At 44.6% G+C, this 17,349-nt stretch overlaps 1 protein-coding gene across 4 annotated transcripts in view; it reads left to right on the top strand.

Moving 5' to 3' along the window:
* The window catches only part of PAPPA (pappalysin 1), a 370,091-nt gene that overhangs the window by 22,267 nt on the left and 330,475 nt on the right, over positions 1 to 17,349 (top strand). For all 4 annotated transcript variants that reach the window (XM_080561611.1, XM_080561609.1, XM_080561610.1 and 1 more), the window contains exon 2: positions 4,005 to 4,105. The gene's annotated coding sequence lies outside the window, so the exon portion shown is untranslated. The remainder of the gene's footprint in view (positions 1 to 4,004; positions 4,106 to 17,349) is intronic.

Raw genomic sequence — 17,349 nt, 5'->3', positions numbered from 1 at the left:
AAGGCAGGTAGGATCTCTCAAACCCACTTGTCTTGTACTGCATTTAATGAAACTGCTTTCTCAGACCTATCAGGTTTTACTGAGAGGTGGGTTAAATGGTTGTAGAGCGGGAGAAACCTGTGTGAAATGAGGAATTCCCTCACTGCTGAAAGCTCAAAGTTTTGTTTGACTGTTTTGAGACTTCGGAGGGGGCCTCGCACACCATGCCCATAGGAATACAGCTCCAGCCAACACACTGAGGGGAGGCGATGCCACCAGGAGACACCTTTACAGGCCGGAGAGGTGGGCCTGTGTCAACCTCGTGAAGTTCAACAATGTCAAGAGCAAGGTCCTGTACCTGGTTAGGGCACTCCCAAGCTCAAATACAGGCTGGGCAATGAATGGACAGAGAGCAGCTGTGAGGAGAAGGATTTGGGGGTGTTGGTGGGTGGAAAAACTGAATGTGAGCCAGCAAAGTGCACTTACAGCCCAGAAAGCCAACCACGTTGTGGACTGCACCTGGCCAGCAGGGTGGTGAGGGAGGTGATTGTCCCCGTCTGCTCTTGTGAGACCCCCCCTGGAGCCCTGTGTTCAGCCCTGGGGCACCCAGCACAAGGACTTGAACCTGATGGAGAGGGTCCAGAGGAGGCCACGAGGACAATCAGAGGGCTGGAGCACCTGTGCTGTGGAGACAGGCTGAGGGAGCTGCGGTTGTTCAGCCTGGAGAGGAGGAGGCTCTGGGGAGACCTTACAGCAGCCTGCCAGTGCCTAAAGGGGGCTGCAGGAAAGCTGGGGAGGGACTCTTTGTCAGGGAGTAGAGTGGCAGGACAAGGGGTAATGGCTTTAAATTAAGAGAGTAGGTTTAGTTCAGTTATGATGAAGAAATTCTTCACTCAGAGGGCGGTGAGGCCCTGGCCCAGGCTGCCCAGAGGAGCAGTGGGTGCCCCAGCCCTGTCAATGCCCAAGGCCTGGGCTGACGGGAGGGGTCCCATGGCAGGGGTTGGAACAGGATGGGCTTTAAGTTCTCTTCCAACCCAAACCCTTTGATTCAATGACCTACATGATGAGAGCTGTTTGTCCTATTGACGTTCCTCTGGGGCATTGATTTGGTGAATTATCTTGGGGACGTACCCCAGGGGCTTGCTGAACTGGAATCAGATTATAGGAGCTGGGACACTTGTATTTTCCTAGGGTTCTCCTTCTCTCTCAACCCATCACGCTTATTTTCAAGGCAGTTGGGACCCAGCCATCATACCTAGCAGGTAGGGCGTGGGAGTAGGTGGTTGCTCTGGTAGCTCTGTGCAGAGAACAGAGGACTCAGGCAAATGGCCTTGCAGGCTGCTGTCAGAGTGGATGCGTTCTTGCAGCATGGCTTGAATCATTGCTTTTTCTCAAGAGAAATAACAAAAGGACTGTCAGCTCCATACATGCTGTACTTGCACTTAAAATAAAAGCACCGAGACCCTTTCCTACTCCTGGGAGCTTTACATTTACTTCAGTAGGAAGGACTGTTAATTTAAGTATGCAGTTGATGTATGTCATCCAAATCAAAACATCTTGCTAAGAATGTGATTAAATGAAATTCCTGAAGTAAATTCCTGCCATCTGGAACAACTTTTCCGTATTTTGTTCTCATTGACTTTTCAAAAATCAACTGAAAATGTATTTTTTCCTTTTTTCTTCACTAATGTTCAGTTTTCATCTCCCCTGTACCTCTGTAAATCATTTTGGAATAAGCATTAAGGGGTGGTAGTTCTAAGTCAGAACATGGTCCTGTTGAGTGCTGGGGCTTCTGCTGCCCTGAGATCCCATCCCACCCCTGCCCTGCACCTGGCACCTTCCTGGTTTCAGCCTCGTGGTCCCAGCCAGTGCAGTCTCCTTGGAGCAGATAGGAGAAGATGTGGCTGAGAGCCCAGCCAGCTTCAGAGGGGACAGAGTGATCTTGTCAGGTAACTTCAGCCCCCACGGAAGCAGGAGATGAAGTAGCCCCTACTTGGGGTTTGGGTTGCCCACGCCTCATTTTGGACCGTCCCGTTAGGAATAGCAGCCTTTCTAATTCTGTGTCAGGGCCAAAATGCTTTGTGTATGCATTCGGAACGTAAGATACAAATGAACTCTAAATGTGTGGTCAGCTTCAGCCTTGTTAAATCTTGCTTACAAACAAGCTATGCTTGAGATTAAGGATTGGCTAAACAGAGTCGAACTGCTAAAGCACAGGATTTGGAGCATACGGAGGTATAGGTTACGATGCCTGCTGCCTTTTGGTGACCTATTTTAGCGTAGAAATATGGAGAATTGTTGCAGATTATGTGTGCTTCAAGACCAACAACAAAAAGTATAGCATAGATGCTATGGAGTGAATTAGCTGAAACTGGTTTATTTTCAGATTTCCAGCCTGAATCTTTCAAATGTATCTCTATTCTTTGGTACTTCATTTTCAATGGGATCTTACTAAAAGTTCCTTGAAAATCTCTAATTTTCTATTGCCCCAAGTTGTTTGTTTCTTTTTTACTATTTTTCATGAGCAACCTTGCTTGTTTTGCCTTCAATTATTTTAGTGTGGAAAAACAAAGGGGAAAAAAAAAAGACTCCCCCCAGCCCAAACTTGCTTTGCCTTGGATGCTGGGTGCACTGCATGGAAATAACAAACTGAGACCCAGCAGTCATTTAGAAGATTGAAAATATTGAGGGATTCTGACCTGTAACATAAGTAGCTATTTATGCACTTTTTTGTGAGTCATTCTTTCTGATGCTAATAATGACAAAAATAGTAGGGAGGGAAGACTAAATAAGGAGAAATGAAAAAATAATTGAAATGAAGGAATTGAAAAGTTAGGTTCAACTGGAACTGTTTGGTGCAGTTTGTAATGTTTCTGGGTTTAGGTAACTTGAACCACAGAAAGTGAGGAAAAAGTTGTCTTGAGAGTGCTTTGGCTCAAACTTTGTAGCCCAATGAGCTCTTTCTTGAATTTAAGTCTTGTACTACATCTGATCCTACTGAAATCAGCAGCAGTATCCCCTCGGCTGTGTGCCTCTGTGCAAAAAATTGGGCTGGTGCTTGCAAGATCCTGCTCATGGTATTGATTTAAAAGAATCCATGTGGCAGAGGGCAAAGATGCTTCAATATCTGCATTAATTCCTTTTAATGTTTGGGACCTGGCTGGTGCTGGGCGAGGGTTGCCCTGGGGTCCTACTACAGCTGAGAGGCACACAGGTGCACATATCCTGACACTGGAAGAGGTTTTGCCTCTACCCTTCAAATCGAAGGGGTCCAAGGTGCTGGACGGCTGGATCTGGTGCTTGAGGTGGGACGAATGCAGACTTCTGCCAAGGTGGTTGGAAGCCAAAGAGTGGTCTGCAGCCCATCCCCATCTTAGATCGGTGATAGGGAAAGGGGTTTCTACGAGGGCCTAGGTACAGTTGCCCAGTGAGGAGACATCTTTTGATTACTCAGTCTCCTGCCTCCTGAAATTGATACATATAAGGCAAAATTTTGTTGAAAGTTTTGGCCTATTCTCCTGCTGCTGACCCCAGTGGGAGTAGGGCGAGTACTTCTGACATTCCTACTCTCAAAGTTCAAGCAACTTCCTCTCTTTTCCCCTGAGCCCTCACCACAGATCTGTTGTGAAGAACACGATGAGAAAATGTTCCCGCGTCTGACTTCTTGTTAATGGTGGTGGCGCTGGAGCTGTGCTGTCATGTTGTCAGATCCCAGATTGCACTGGCAAACTTATCTACTAGGAAAACTACTTGTGTCCTATAAATAGAGATAACCAAGAATGGTTTGATTAAAAGCTTGTTTACTGTTCGAAGTCTCCCATTTGTGGAAAGCATTAAGCCAGCTGGAGGAATAAGTTTTCCTGAAATACTCATCAGGAAGCTTCCTCAGGTTTGGGGCAGCCCCATGACAGAGCCGTTGGCTGGGGAAGATGGATAAGGTGGAGCTGCTTTTCTGATTAAAGCAGATTGGAGCCTGTTCTCAGCCATGTCAGTCACTATCTCACCTCCCTCTAAATTTCTTGCAGAACTGTTCGTGTGCTGTACAAATGATGTGGAATGAAGCTAAATTTCAAACCTGTGAAGGATTTAGTGGAGCAGAATTAGCGTTCTCCGGCCAGTCCTCCTGGTATGTAAGTAAACTGGAGTTTGGAAGACACTGGGAGATGACAAATCCAGATAGCACAATGTCCCCCTTCTCTCTCACCTCCTGCCCTGAGGCTCTTACTGAAAAACAGCATGGAATAGGATCACTGTGGAGCATAAGATACTTATTTAAAGGCTTTAAAAAAAATAGGGTACTTATTTATGTTCCTAAATTTGGATTTAGTTGGCCAATGTTAGGCACTCATCTTTGAAAACGCTGGCCTCAATGGACAAGCTGTAGGTTGTTTTTTTAAGTTGCAGACAGATTAAGTGGAATTCTGTTTACCTACCTGGCAGCCGTGCAGAAATAGGGTGGCAAAGCCACAAAAGGAAAGAAATATTCCATCGTTAAATGGTGACATCATTTGCAAGTCAATGAATGATCCCCCATTTAGGAACTTGCATAAATGGCTGTTAATGCTTGTTTGGCAGACCCTGCCAAATGGGGTCTGGATTAATGTGGTCATTGTCCTAATTTATTATTTCTTTTTTAAAAGTGTACTCTTAAATATTCAAATGGAGCAGAGGCAATATTTCCAGAGTGAAGTGCAGCATGCTGACTTTAGGGGGTCACGTGTCAGAAACTCAAATCATCTTCCTCTATTGTGGTTTTCTTTGTTGAAAAAAATAGTTTTAATCTGAATGAAGAGTTCCATTGAACCTTTAACCGTTCATAGATGTTCTCATTATTTCTGAAAGATTTGCACTTACACCTGGACCATGCTGAACTCCTTTATCCATATTCGCTGAAAACTTGGGGAAGTTTTAAACCAGAACTGGATCTCAGCTTTGTGGCTTCATCCGTTTCCCAGCTAATGTTAGCATTTATAAGCAGCACAAGTAGCTAGAATTTCCCTGTCAGTTCCTATTATAAGATTCTGATTTTTGTTGATTATAACTTTGCCAGACTTGTACTGTAGGGCTGACGTTTTCCATACTTGATTTTCTGAAAGTTTCAGTTAATGTGGCTCATCTGTCTCTCGGTGCAAGGGAGAGGGCTGGAAAGTATGCTGCTTTGCTCATGTGCTTCTTTTTGAAATAGAAATTTTGGAACTAAGATTTTTCCTGCTATAGGGAGTTAGTTCAGATGGCAACTTTCTCATTTTATGGCTCTGCCTTCAGCAAGAGCTGGGAGTTGGGCTCATAGCATATATGTAGCTTGTTTGCAGGCTTATCCACCATGACTTCTAAGGGGTAGTATACAAGGGGACCAAATTCCGGTAATATGAATATTGTGGTTCTGGACCATCAGACATCTCTATAGTACTTGACAAAGCTTTGTCCTTATTCACAGTTTTCGCTTGATCTCTGTGGATTCTAGGAGTTTGGGTGATAATCTTGTTATTTCTTGATAACTGAATGTAAAATATGAAGGCCGGAGTTCTTTCGCATTGGTGTTAGAGAAATAATAGACTTTATAGCCATGATCAGTATTTTGCTTGTATAAAATGTTTGTAATCAAATTATTCCCTTTGCATAGGTTTTGTCTTGGCTGGGTGTTTTGGTGTTACTTGAAGCTGCTTTACATCTCTCTGACCTGGTAAAAGCTTCAGAATAGCACCCAGCTTAGGACAATTCTGAAGTAGTTTTGAGCCACATTGTGTTTACTTCTGTTTCTAGGTTATATTGCTGAATGCAAACACTCATGAAAATGCAAAGAGGCAATGGAAATAAGATGGAATTGAACTTATTTGAACTTTCAGGAAAGAACTTAAAACCCCTTTAATTTATTTAAAATGCGAGTTGACTGCCCAGGTCTGTTCTTGTAGTTTGGATAAATGTTCTGCTCCTTAATCACAGCAGAGATCAGCCACCAGTTCTTTGTATGTAAACTGTGTGCACAAGGGCTTATATTGAGGGTGAACTTAGGGGAATGATGTTCCTGGTCATAAAGCAATTAAACTAATATGTTCTGGAAGAGGATAGAAGGGAAAAGGGATGTCCTTTGGCTGGCAGTTACTATTCCAGCTCTGTACATTATATGAAATGCTGGCTTTGCACCATACAGCTTTTTCCCCTCCACTGTCATTCGTCTGCAGTGTTCTTTAAAAGCTGAGAATAATTTATCTTAGCATATGTAAGTTTATTTTTATGTAATTACATGTACCATCATGTTAACTTTGTGAAAAGGTTGCGCCTATTGTCCTTAGAAAACCAAAGTGATTATGATTGGTTTGTTTTGTTACACAATTGTTTAAATTATAATAAGTTACCATCATTGTTTCTTGAGTCCAGCTGTGTTTATGGATTAAGATCTACTGACTCAAATATTTACAGTGTTCCAAAAATTATGAGAACATGCAGTGCTGGGGGTTTTCCATATGCTGCTTTATTTCTCTGAGAGAATCCTCCATCACAACTGGAAAAGCAGTTTTGGTCCAGAAGAGCATCTGTACAAGGCCATCGGGTACTGTTCGGGTCTGGCTGGGCCGGTAGTGTTGGTGCCGAGGCAATTCCAGGTTTCCCAGAGAAATCAGAGTTTGTGGTGCTGTTGGGTGCCGAGTTCTTTGGGGAATGGGGCCCAGCTGCGGGCACCGAGCCCTTGAAATCAGGCTGAGGCCTGGGGTAACTGCATCAAATTCCACCCCCCAGCCTCTCCAGCTTTAAATGTCATCTGGAGGGGGGCTGCCTGCTTCACGGGTAGCTGTTACCTGGGGTATGGCAGCTCCCAGGAAATCTGTGGGCCTGTTCAGAGCAGATTTTAAGCCCCTTCAACTAAGGCAGGCTAAGGTTTGCACCTGTATTTGCGTCATGTCGGACCTGGTCTTGTTGATGTAGGGAACCAAACAGAAGCTGTTTCTTGTAGGGAAAGAAGCCCCTGTGACTTGGACCCCACTGCTGCAGTTCAGGAGCACAGCTCCTGTGTGGGAACGTTCCCTTCACTGTCAGACCGGAGCTCGTGTCTGTAAGCCCATGTTTAATGCTGTGTTTGTGTTCAAATGCTTCCGCAGGCAAGGTCTGAGTCTGCTGCTACTGAAGCCATAAGCCAATATCAAATGGCAAGGGGATTAGTAGGAAACTTCCCCTCTTGACTAGCTGTTCTGTAACAGCCTGCTGCGGAGTTGTATTTTTCCTTTGTAGCACTGAGTACCAGCTACTGTTGACGGCAGGATATTAAATTGTTGGGCCACTAGGCAGTCACCATGGCAATTCCTGCACTTCTAAGAGGGTAAAGGAAGGGACGTGAGAGGCCGTTGTACTTCGCTGTAAATAGAGCAGAGTGAGTGTGTCGGAAAAGCCAGATCATCAGGTCCTGTCCGGTGCACACACCCTGCCCTGGCTGCTGGGCTGGCTGTCACCCTCTGCCGTGGCTGTTTAGACGTCAGCCGTGGGTTCCTGCTACTCACGCTGAGCACAACAGACCTAGTGTTATTTCTGGCACCTGATTTGTATTTTTTCTTTTGGCAATAGTGAGTTGCCATCACTCTGCCGTCATTCCCAAAGCACAAGTTGTTTTAGAGCAAAAAAAAAGGCGGACTCAAGGAACTACAGACTGGTAAGCATCACCTCTGTGCCTGGAAAGATCATGGAACAGATCCTCCTGGAAGCAATGTCAAGGCACATGCAAGACCAGGAGGTGATCCGAGACAGCCAGCATGGCTTCACCAAGGGCAAATTGTGCCTGACCAGTTAGTGGCCTTCTGTGATGGAGTGACTGCGTTGGTTGACAAGGGAAGACTGACCAATGTCATCTACCTGGACTTCTGCAAGGCCTTCAACATGGTTCCACATGACATCCTGATCTCCAAGTTGGAGAGAGATGGATTTGAAGGGTGGACCATTCAGTGGGTAAGGAGTTGGCTTGAAGGCTTCATCCAGAGAGTGGTGGTCAATGGCTCCACGTCCAGGTGGAGGCTGGTGATGAGCGGTGTCTCTCAGGGGTCTGTCCTGGGACCAGTACTGTTTAATACCCTTATCAATGACATAGTGGGATTGAGTGCACCCTCAGCAAATTTGCAGATGACACCAAGCTGGGTGGTATGGTTGATATGATAGAAGGAAGGAATGCCATCCAAAGGGACTTGTAAAAGCTTGAGAATTGGGCCCATGTGAACCTGATGAGGTTCAACAAGTCCAAGTACAAGGTGCTGCACCTGGGCTGGGGCAATCCTGAACATGAGCACAGACTGGGAGAAGAACTCATTGAGAGCAGCCCTGCAGAGAAGGACTTGGGGGGTTCTGGTGGACAAAAAGCTTGACATGAGCCAGCAGTGTGCACTTGCAGCCCAGAAGGCCAACTGCGTCCTGGGCTGCATCAACAGAGGAGTGACCAGCAGAGGAAGGAGAGGATTGCCGCCCTCTACTCAGCCCTGGTGAGGCCCCACTTGGAGCACTACATCCAGGTGTGGAGCCCCCAGCACAAGAAGGATGTGGATCTCTTAGAACGGGTCCAGAGGAGGGCCATGAAGATGATCAGAGGGCTGGAGCACCTCTCCTATGAAGAAAGGCTGAGGGAGCTGTGGCTGTTCAGCCTGAAGAAGAACAGGCTCCAGGCTGACCTCATTGCAGCTTTTCAGTACTTAAAGGGGGCTTATAAAAATGATGAAGAACAACTTTTTGCTCAGTCAGATAATGACAGGACAAGAGGAAATGGTTTTAAACTAAAAGAGGGGAAATTTACATTAGATGTTAGGAGGAAATTCTTCAGTCTGGGTGGTGAGGCACTGAAACAGGTTGCCCAGAGAGGCTGTGGATGCCCCATCCCTGGAGGTGTTCAAGACCAGGTTGGACATGGCCCTGGGCAACCTGATGTAGTGGGTGGTGCCCCTTGAACCAGGTCATACAAGCACGTGCTCTCTGTTCGGGTCTGAGACTCCAAATATCCGAATTGCTGCAGTAAATTACTGCAATGTAATTTAGTCTCAAGTGTTTTGCCAGAAAATGATCCTTTCTGTGCCTGACATGGGAATCTCAGCAGATTAGCCCTTGGATTGCTCCTTGTTTACAGAGCCTTGTGTGTTTCTGAGAGCTGCATTGCTTTGCTTTCTGTGCACAGTTATTGAGAAGTCGGCTGCTGGATCTCATGTCTTCCTCTCGGTTGTGTCCTCCATTGCAGTGGCCCAGGCTCACCGTGGGCATTGATGGAGTCAGCATTCATCCAGTGATGCTCCCATTGCACAAAACATTCATGAAGGTTGTTGAACTCTCATTAAAACTCTGTTGAACTTTGATTAAAATTAGTTATATGGCAGCCTTTTATCCAAACTGTTTAAAAAGTGCAAGTCCACTGTTGTTTCTAGTATTCAAATAATGTCCATTTCTTCATTCTCCAAGTCATCAAGCACACAAGCATGTGCTTGAAGTCAAGGAAGAGGGAAGTCTTGTCCTGAAAGAAGGCCTTGTGGTATTTCTTCGTTAATAGCACAGTGAATCCGGGTTGGTTTTGTGGGTTTGATTTTTTTTTTTTAATTCTCATTTGTATTGCATGCATTGGAGTAAAAGTTATTCCCATGTGCATAGGAAATCACTAATGGAGCTGCAGATGCTTTATTTTGCTTTGTATCACGCTGAGAACTCACCTCATTGTGTCTGCCTAATTACAGAATGAAATACAATCCTCCGTCTGTCTCTATTTTTAATCACTGAGTTTGGATAAAAATATTAACCCAAAGTATGAAGTAGTGTAAGTACGAAAGCAGTTTGAAGACAAAGCAAGAAAGCCATCTGTTCTCTGCTTTTCTTCCTTTGGCATATGGAGGCATGTTCTACTGCTGAAAGTCCACGTATTCTTCCTGAGCTGCTTGTTTTGTTTCATTTATATTTAATTTTTAATCAGAAGTATTTGCGTGCCTGTGTAGGTGTGAATATCAATGTAACAATACAATGGACGATGGTTGCTAAACCTGATGTGCTGAAGTGCTGTGCTCTACTCAGGATTTCCGAAGAAGTTTAAAATATCCAAAGTGTATTCAGCACCTCTAGGCCCTTGTTTAATTTCAGTGAGTTTTTGAATCTGCCAGATTAAACTGATTAAAAATGAGTAAAAATAATGGTCTCCTAAGGCTGTTTGATGTTATGGTATCTTGTGTTCAGAGGTTAGTAAACTTCCTGAAACTGTAGTCATTTGGGGTAAGAGCTATCTGCCAACTGCAGACTGATATTTTCAGGAAACCTTAAGGCAGTTCTTCTGATGGGCACGGTTTTCTTAGTGCCCTGAGTGGGTCCTAAGCTTTTTTCAGTGGTGTAGCTGCATGCTGCTGTTTGTGAGCTCTTTCTTGCTGAAATGATGATTTCCAGCAGAAAAGGCTGTGATGAAATGAGAAAAGAGGCTGAACAGCGTTGAATAAATAAAAGGTGGGGCAGAGCAGTGCTAAAGGAGGTGGAAAAGAACAAATCAACATTGCTACCTCTGAGCCTGGTCCTGGTGACCACAAATGTGGCCACATAGGATATGTTTCACAGGGCTGAATGCGCAAATAGCCTGGCGTTCATTAACATCTTGATGTTTGCCTTCAATCAGTGTTGTCTCTTTTTGTGTATGGTATTAAATATAAAGACTGTTCTTGTGAAATCTAGTTCTTTCATCTGGGGGATTACAGAGATAAATATCAGCTCAACACTCCAGTAATTATCTAGCACGCTTCTTTTGCTGATTAGAACTGCAAAACTTCTGAAAGCTTGCATCAAATTTGATTTGTTCATTAAATCTTTGCTGGAATTATAGCGCAAGTCAAGTCTGAAGGTGAGGGATACAGCAGTTCACTTACGCTTGCGTAAAACTTGTTTGGCTTACCTGGATGATATCAAAGTGTATGTGTTTATTAAAAATATGGATATTTTAACCCTGATGAATGTGAGAAACTAGCAGCTTCAAAAAAAAAAAAAAGGCAGCTATTTATTTTGGAAGATGCACTTAAACCTGAACGCTAATAAGCATTATTGTGCCAACTGTGCAGACAAGATAAGAGAAGAAAATAATCTATAAATATCCACGATAATTCTTTAAAACTCTGTATTTTTATCAAGTTGTGGATGAACATTTGACCAGCAGTCACTGTGAACATAAGACAGAAATAGCATTCATAGAAGTCTTAGATGATAACACATCACTAGCTTCATTGTATATTTTCTGTTTCATGGTGACTACAGAGGACCAGAGTCCACAAAACAGTCTGTGCTCGTACAAAAGGCACCCCTGTATAGCGAATGAACAAAATGTTCTTGGATCAAGCTCCAGTTTTTTATTTTATTTTATATTTTTTTTAGGCCAGAAAAAGCTATTTGAATGCTCCCACAGCTTTCCTCTTCACCTCTTGTACTGTTGCATCCTCTGACATCATACTGTGCTTCCAAGGAGAAGTTTATGGTGTCACGAAAAGGGCCTCAGAAGTTCAAGACGCTGTGACACGGAGAGAAAGTGTCTGTATGTTTTCAAACATTATGGAAATTGTAAGCGTGCTTTCCAAAACTGTCAGAAATATATACTTTGAAAAGATGAATGCCTGTGTGGGATTAACTCCTCATGTTACACATGTACTCTGGAGTGTGTTGTTTTCTCCCGCTGGTCTCCGGAGCCCAGTATCTCAAATGGAATCTGACACACCACACCAGATGCTAAATGAGGCCTTTCCAAATTGAGGTGTGTGTTTTCTGTGCTGAATGTAATCTTTCCAGACCTAGTTTGTGTAAGTCTGATGGGAGTTGTCCTGCTGTTTTGGAACAATTCACCTGGCTCGGCCACAGCCCATCTCGGTGTGTGTTGGTGTTAACAAATGCTTGTGGACGCTTCCCTCCTCCCCCTGCCTCCGAACTGGTGCAGTTGGTGGAGCTAGCTGGTGTACATATGGAGCATATTTCTAGGAAATGTTATGCAAGCTAGTTCCAAAAAAGAGGCAAGCATAGGAAAATGATGCTAATGTTATCCCTAAAGTAAATAAAACCCAATTCATATGTTGTTCCTCTTTTTTTTTTTAAAAAAAAAAAAGGTAGGGGGAGGCAAGTATAGCAGCTGTTTGTGCTGTAACAAACCGGTACGATGTATTCTGAGCTGACACTAAACAGCTGATTTATTGCAGATCCGAAGACCCTTCTTAGTAGGATTTTGAGAGGCATGGCTTACCTGGATGTGAAGCAAGAAGTGCTCCACTAACGTTGGCGCTCACTGACTCAGAGTTACAAATAGCAGGGCAGCATGAGCACAACCGGCTATGGCAGACATTGGGCTCGGGACAGGAGGTGTCCCGTGCCCCTTCTGGAGGAAGGAGGGCATTGAGATCGCCTAGACTTGTTTAGTTTGAAGTGCTGAGGTGGTAGAAGGCACAACATTGTCAAGCCCCTTGTTCATGTTTGATATAGATGTTTTGAGAAGGAAGTGCCCTCTAACTCCCTTGGTTAGGTTGCCCAGAGTTTCTGGGCTGAGAAAGGAGGGGGAAGGATGAATGTGACTTTTTTTTCACTGATTTTAGGCTAATGGTAAGGGCTTTCTTCAAGCTAAGCAGACTTGTACTCCAGTCTCTGCCCCCAGGAACTCCTAAATGCTTAAATGTTCACTAACCTTTGGGTACAATGCACCGACTGCTGTATGTAGTGACACTGCATGACGCTGTCTTTTGACTGTTGATCTGTCTGTTACGCTGTCTTCTAGATCAAGTGCTGTTAGCACATCATCTTTTAGAACATGACTTTCACATGGCAGTGACAGGTAATATATACTTGTTTCCTTGCAAAAAAAAATCTTTTCCGTTAGCAATGACTTGCTGATTGCCTATTTATTTTCACAAATCGTCTCATGTCAAAATATTTTGATAAAAGTCTGGACTGTATTAAATAATCAAGAAAATAATTACTACTTCCAATTTCATTTAATTTTTGACTGTCAAATAATCTAACAAGCTTATTTTTAGATCTTGGGAATGTATCTTGTTGAGGTGCTGCAGCAAGTGAGTGGAGCTGGTTTGTACTCAGCAGAAGCTGGGGAATGGGGGAAATGCCTGCTTTCATAGCCTGGCGTACATCTGGACTGGAAGGGGGAGAGTGGGGAAGGAAGAAATACTTTGTGTGCAATCTTGACCCAGGAACGTTGGGTTAATGATCACAAAGTGGCCAAATTGGTTGGTTAGAGAATAAGTGCCTGCTGTTTACATCTTTCTCATGAAGTATGCAGAATAAAGCTGCAGTGGAGAGGTATGGGATGATGCTGGCTGTGGGGTGGTTAGGGTGCTGGTCTACTTAAGTAATTTCTTGTATTTCAAGAAATGTGACTTCTGTGTTTATTGTATGTCTTGTAGTGTACCACAAGTTGCGTAAAGGGTCAAGCACTGGGCTGTAATGGATCCTTATCCTGAGCTCAATATGCCGGTCTGAAACACTGCTATAATACCACTTTGTTTTAACATGCAGCAGGAATTTCCTGTATTTATCCCATTAATGTTGAAAATGTCGAAGCTGCAGAGAAAAGGCATGCAGAGAGGAAGGGAGTGAAGGTAGGGCAGGAGAGGCATGTTAAACTGCGGGTTAAGGGGCTGATTTTAAAGGAGGATGTGGGCTATTTGAACAAGCCTTTTGAGGCTGTCCCCAGACATCTGCCCGTCCCCAGATTCCTGCTTGCACACCACGTGGCGCGCCTGGGACTGCGGAAGGGCTTGGGCTGAACAGCCAGCATGGGACCTACACGAACAGGCCTGAGTGGATGGCACTCGAGAAACCAAAGTGCTCAGGATGCCTGGTTCGGTTGTTTTGATTTTGTGCATGTTTTGGAAGGGGAAAATGAGTGAAAGAATAGCGAATCTGCCCAAATCGAAACTCTGTTGTCCCGCTAGGTGCGGAGCAGGACAAAGGCAAAGGTACGAGGTGAACAGGTAAGGTAAGGCAGAGCAGGGAACAGTTGTCATGTTTCCCCTGCAGTCCATGGAGGCACAACATCCCCAGGTTCGGATTCAGGCAGTTACTGGAGATGCAGAACTCAAGTCTCAGACGGTGGCATGGCCCAGGAGCTCCCCAAACCAGTGTCAGTAACGATGAACTGAGGAAAGGCAGTGCTGCCCATTAACAGGCAGCTCTAACGGGAGACACAGCTCCCAAGGCTGTTTCTTGTGATCCTTTTTCATGCAAAGGCTGAGCATTAACTATATTTGGAGGTCTGATATGGGCAGAATGATATTTTGCTTTATGAGTAAGATGGTAATTCAGGGCACTTTCCAGAGTGCGCCGAGGCCATTAGGGACCTAGTTTAAATGAAAGTCTTTTTCCATTGACTTTGAATCAGGTTGTTGCATCCTACAGCTGAAACTTCCAGCCCCCTCTCAAGGATTTTGGATGCTCAGTCCCCCATGGAAAATTAAAATAAGATTAGAAAAGCTCAGCCTGCTATTCTAAGTGGATTGAATCAGAAGTAGGAACAGGCTTGGGGTTTTGTTAACAATCAATTGAAACTTAATACTGCAATCACTTTCAGCATCCACAGGGAGGGAAGGCAATATCTCTGGAAAAAGACAGTATTGTATATCACAGAACTGAATATTCTGTATGGAATATTTATTGGAAAATGATTTACATTCCCCTTAATTTTCCTCTACAAATGTCTGCCCTTTTCTGGCTGGAATTGTCTTCATAACCACATCCCTGTTTCTAAAACTGCTAATAGAGCTGATTTAAGTTGTTTATATAAAATGCTTTTCATGGAGAAGAGGATTGTTCTTAAAGTGCAGCTGACTAAAATATGCCAAGGTTATTAGCGCTTCACATTTTGCAAATGAATTCATATCTTATTTAAAATTTTAATTGAACATACATGGCTTGCTTTTTTAATAACTTTCCTGAAAAGATTATTCTTTTCTCAATAAAAAAGACTGTGCTCACTAAAGAAAAATCCAAGGAAAAATTGAGCTAAATTACCCTTTTCCTCAAAAAGATGCTTAAAGAAATAAAATAGAAAAATAGGTCTCTCTGGGCCCTTGCAAAATGCAAATCTCTCTTAATGGGGAGGTTTTGCTTGGCTGTTAACTAGTTGTAGCTGTTCTTGCTTCATCTGGTTTGCATAATCGTGGTCTAGTTCAGAACTTTTTGCCTAATGTACCCCTTTGTTATTACCTCTGTGCTAATATTTTGGCATCTACTGATTGCCTTGATAGCTTCGTATCTCCTTTCTACCTGGCCTACTCATACAGTGTGGGTGGCGTCGATGTTCATGCCTGCAGCACGTGCCCTCTGCCACCTCTGCCGTGGACCATGGAGGAGTTTGTCCGTGCCAGGATGAGGGACATAGGTATCAGGGTGATGCGTTGGGCCCTTGGGCAGGGAGCTGGGCATGGAGAGCACCACAGGCATTGAGCGATGGGACTGGACTTTGTCCTTTCAGCTTGTAACCCACCCGAAAAGGCTTTGTTCTTGATGCCTCCACCAGCACCGTGGGGTTGATGCACCCTTGCTGCCAACTCTTTGGGCACAGGAGTGTTTAAGTCTGACTTTACAGGTGATGACCACAAAATCCAACCTCTATTAAAATCCAGGGAGATTAAAGCAGGGAAAATCCAAAGAATGTTGAGGGCAAGAGTAAGAACTCCATTTCCACCAAGTAGTTGTTCAGGATGTAACTTGTGCTGTACATAAACAAGGGCTCCCCCAGTTGTACCTTGATATTAGAATTAGCTGATTTGAAATCAACCAGAACACTTGCATCCTGGCAATCGATCACTTTTATGTTGCATGTGGTTCCATTAGGAAAGATTTGATGTTACTGTCAGGGTAAAATTGCTGATTTCAATCTTGTCTGGTTTCTCTCTTTGCACTTTGGCAAGTAGAGAAGTATTTTGCTTTTCTGTGTAGTTTTCCATTCAAGAGCTAGGGCACCTCTGCAGTACATCTTTTTTTTTTTAAAAAAAAAAAGCTGGCAGCTGCCATCTTAATGTTCTTCAAAAAGTAAAATATCTCAAAGATATTTTTGTTCTGACTTGAAGCATCTGTGGCCATTCATCACTATGGGAATCTATGGGGTTCAGCCTTTAAGTAATATTTAGGAAGTCTGTTTCATGGATGCTGGACACTGCCAGGATCAGAATCATTCAGGTTGGAAAAGACCTCTAAGATCACCTAGTCCAACATTAACCTAGTACTGAAGTCCACCACTAACCCATGCTACTAAGCTCTACATCTCCATGCTTCTTGAAGACCTCCAGGGATGGTGACTCAGCCGCTTCCCTGGGAAGCCTGTTCCAATGCTGCACAATTCTTTCAGTGAAGAAACTTCTCCTAATATCCAACTGTATCACTTGGTGCTTGGGAGAAGAGCCTGGTCCCCACCTCACTACAGCCTCCTTCAAGGTAATTGTACAGCACAATAAGGTCTCCTCTGAGCCTCCTTTCCTGCAGCTAAACAACCCCAGCTCCCTCAACTGCTCCTCACAAGACTTGTTTTCTAGACCCCTCACCAGCTTCGTAGCCCTTCTCTGGACACGCTCCAGGGCCTTGACGGCCTTCTTGTAGTGAGGGGCCCAAACGGAACGCAGCACTCGGTGCAGCTTCACCGGAGCCGAGGGGGTCGATCACCTCCCTAACCCTGCTGCCTACCCGATTTCTGATACTGGATTGCTGTTGGCCTCCTCGGCCACCTGAGCACACTGCTGGCTCGTGTGCAGCCAGCTGTGGACCAACACCCCCAGGTCCCTTTCTGCCAGGCTGCTTTCCAGCCTCTCTGCCCCCAGCCTGTAGCGCTGTGTGGGGTGGTTGTGCCCTAGGTGCATGACCCAGCCCTTGGCCTTGTTGAATGCGTAAGAGACATCGTCTTCCAGGCTTTATCTACAGCCCTCTGCGCTGGTAAAGGTCTTGATAACCCAATATTACAGAAAAGGCCAGACTGCCTGCCCTGAGGCCCAGATCTGGCTGGAAAACAAGCAGATATGGGAGAAGCAGGGGCAGCAGAAGGGTGTTGTCCCGTCACTGAAGCTGGGCCTCGGTTCAGCGTCACTCTTCAGTACCAGACCTGTGTGCCAAGCAGTCCTTCCTGGAGTGCACGACAGCGTCCATTTGTCACGCTGACTTCCCCTCGAATCTAAGAAGGGATATGAGGAATGCAAGATCCTAGTCCGTGGGGCATCTATGGCTACTGCACTGTTGTTGGGAGGCTGGCTGTTACAAATAACCAAATAACCAACTCCATGCAAAACTAACTTGAAATCCCAGGCAGGGCCTAACCTTGCTTTCCCCTGGCTCTCAGGCATGAGAAAATCTCTGGAAGACTTTGAGAGGTAATGTCAAGGGGAGGCAGTGTCCCGTGTGAAATATTCTGGTGTC

Source organism: Anser brachyrhynchus (assembly GCF_964034855.1).
Source record: "Anser brachyrhynchus genome assembly, chromosome: 19".
NCBI lineage: Eukaryota > Metazoa > Chordata > Aves > Anseriformes > Anatidae > Anser > Anser brachyrhynchus.
The sequence above is the reverse complement of the archived record's forward strand: the minus strand, read 5'-3'. Positions and strand labels throughout refer to the sequence as shown.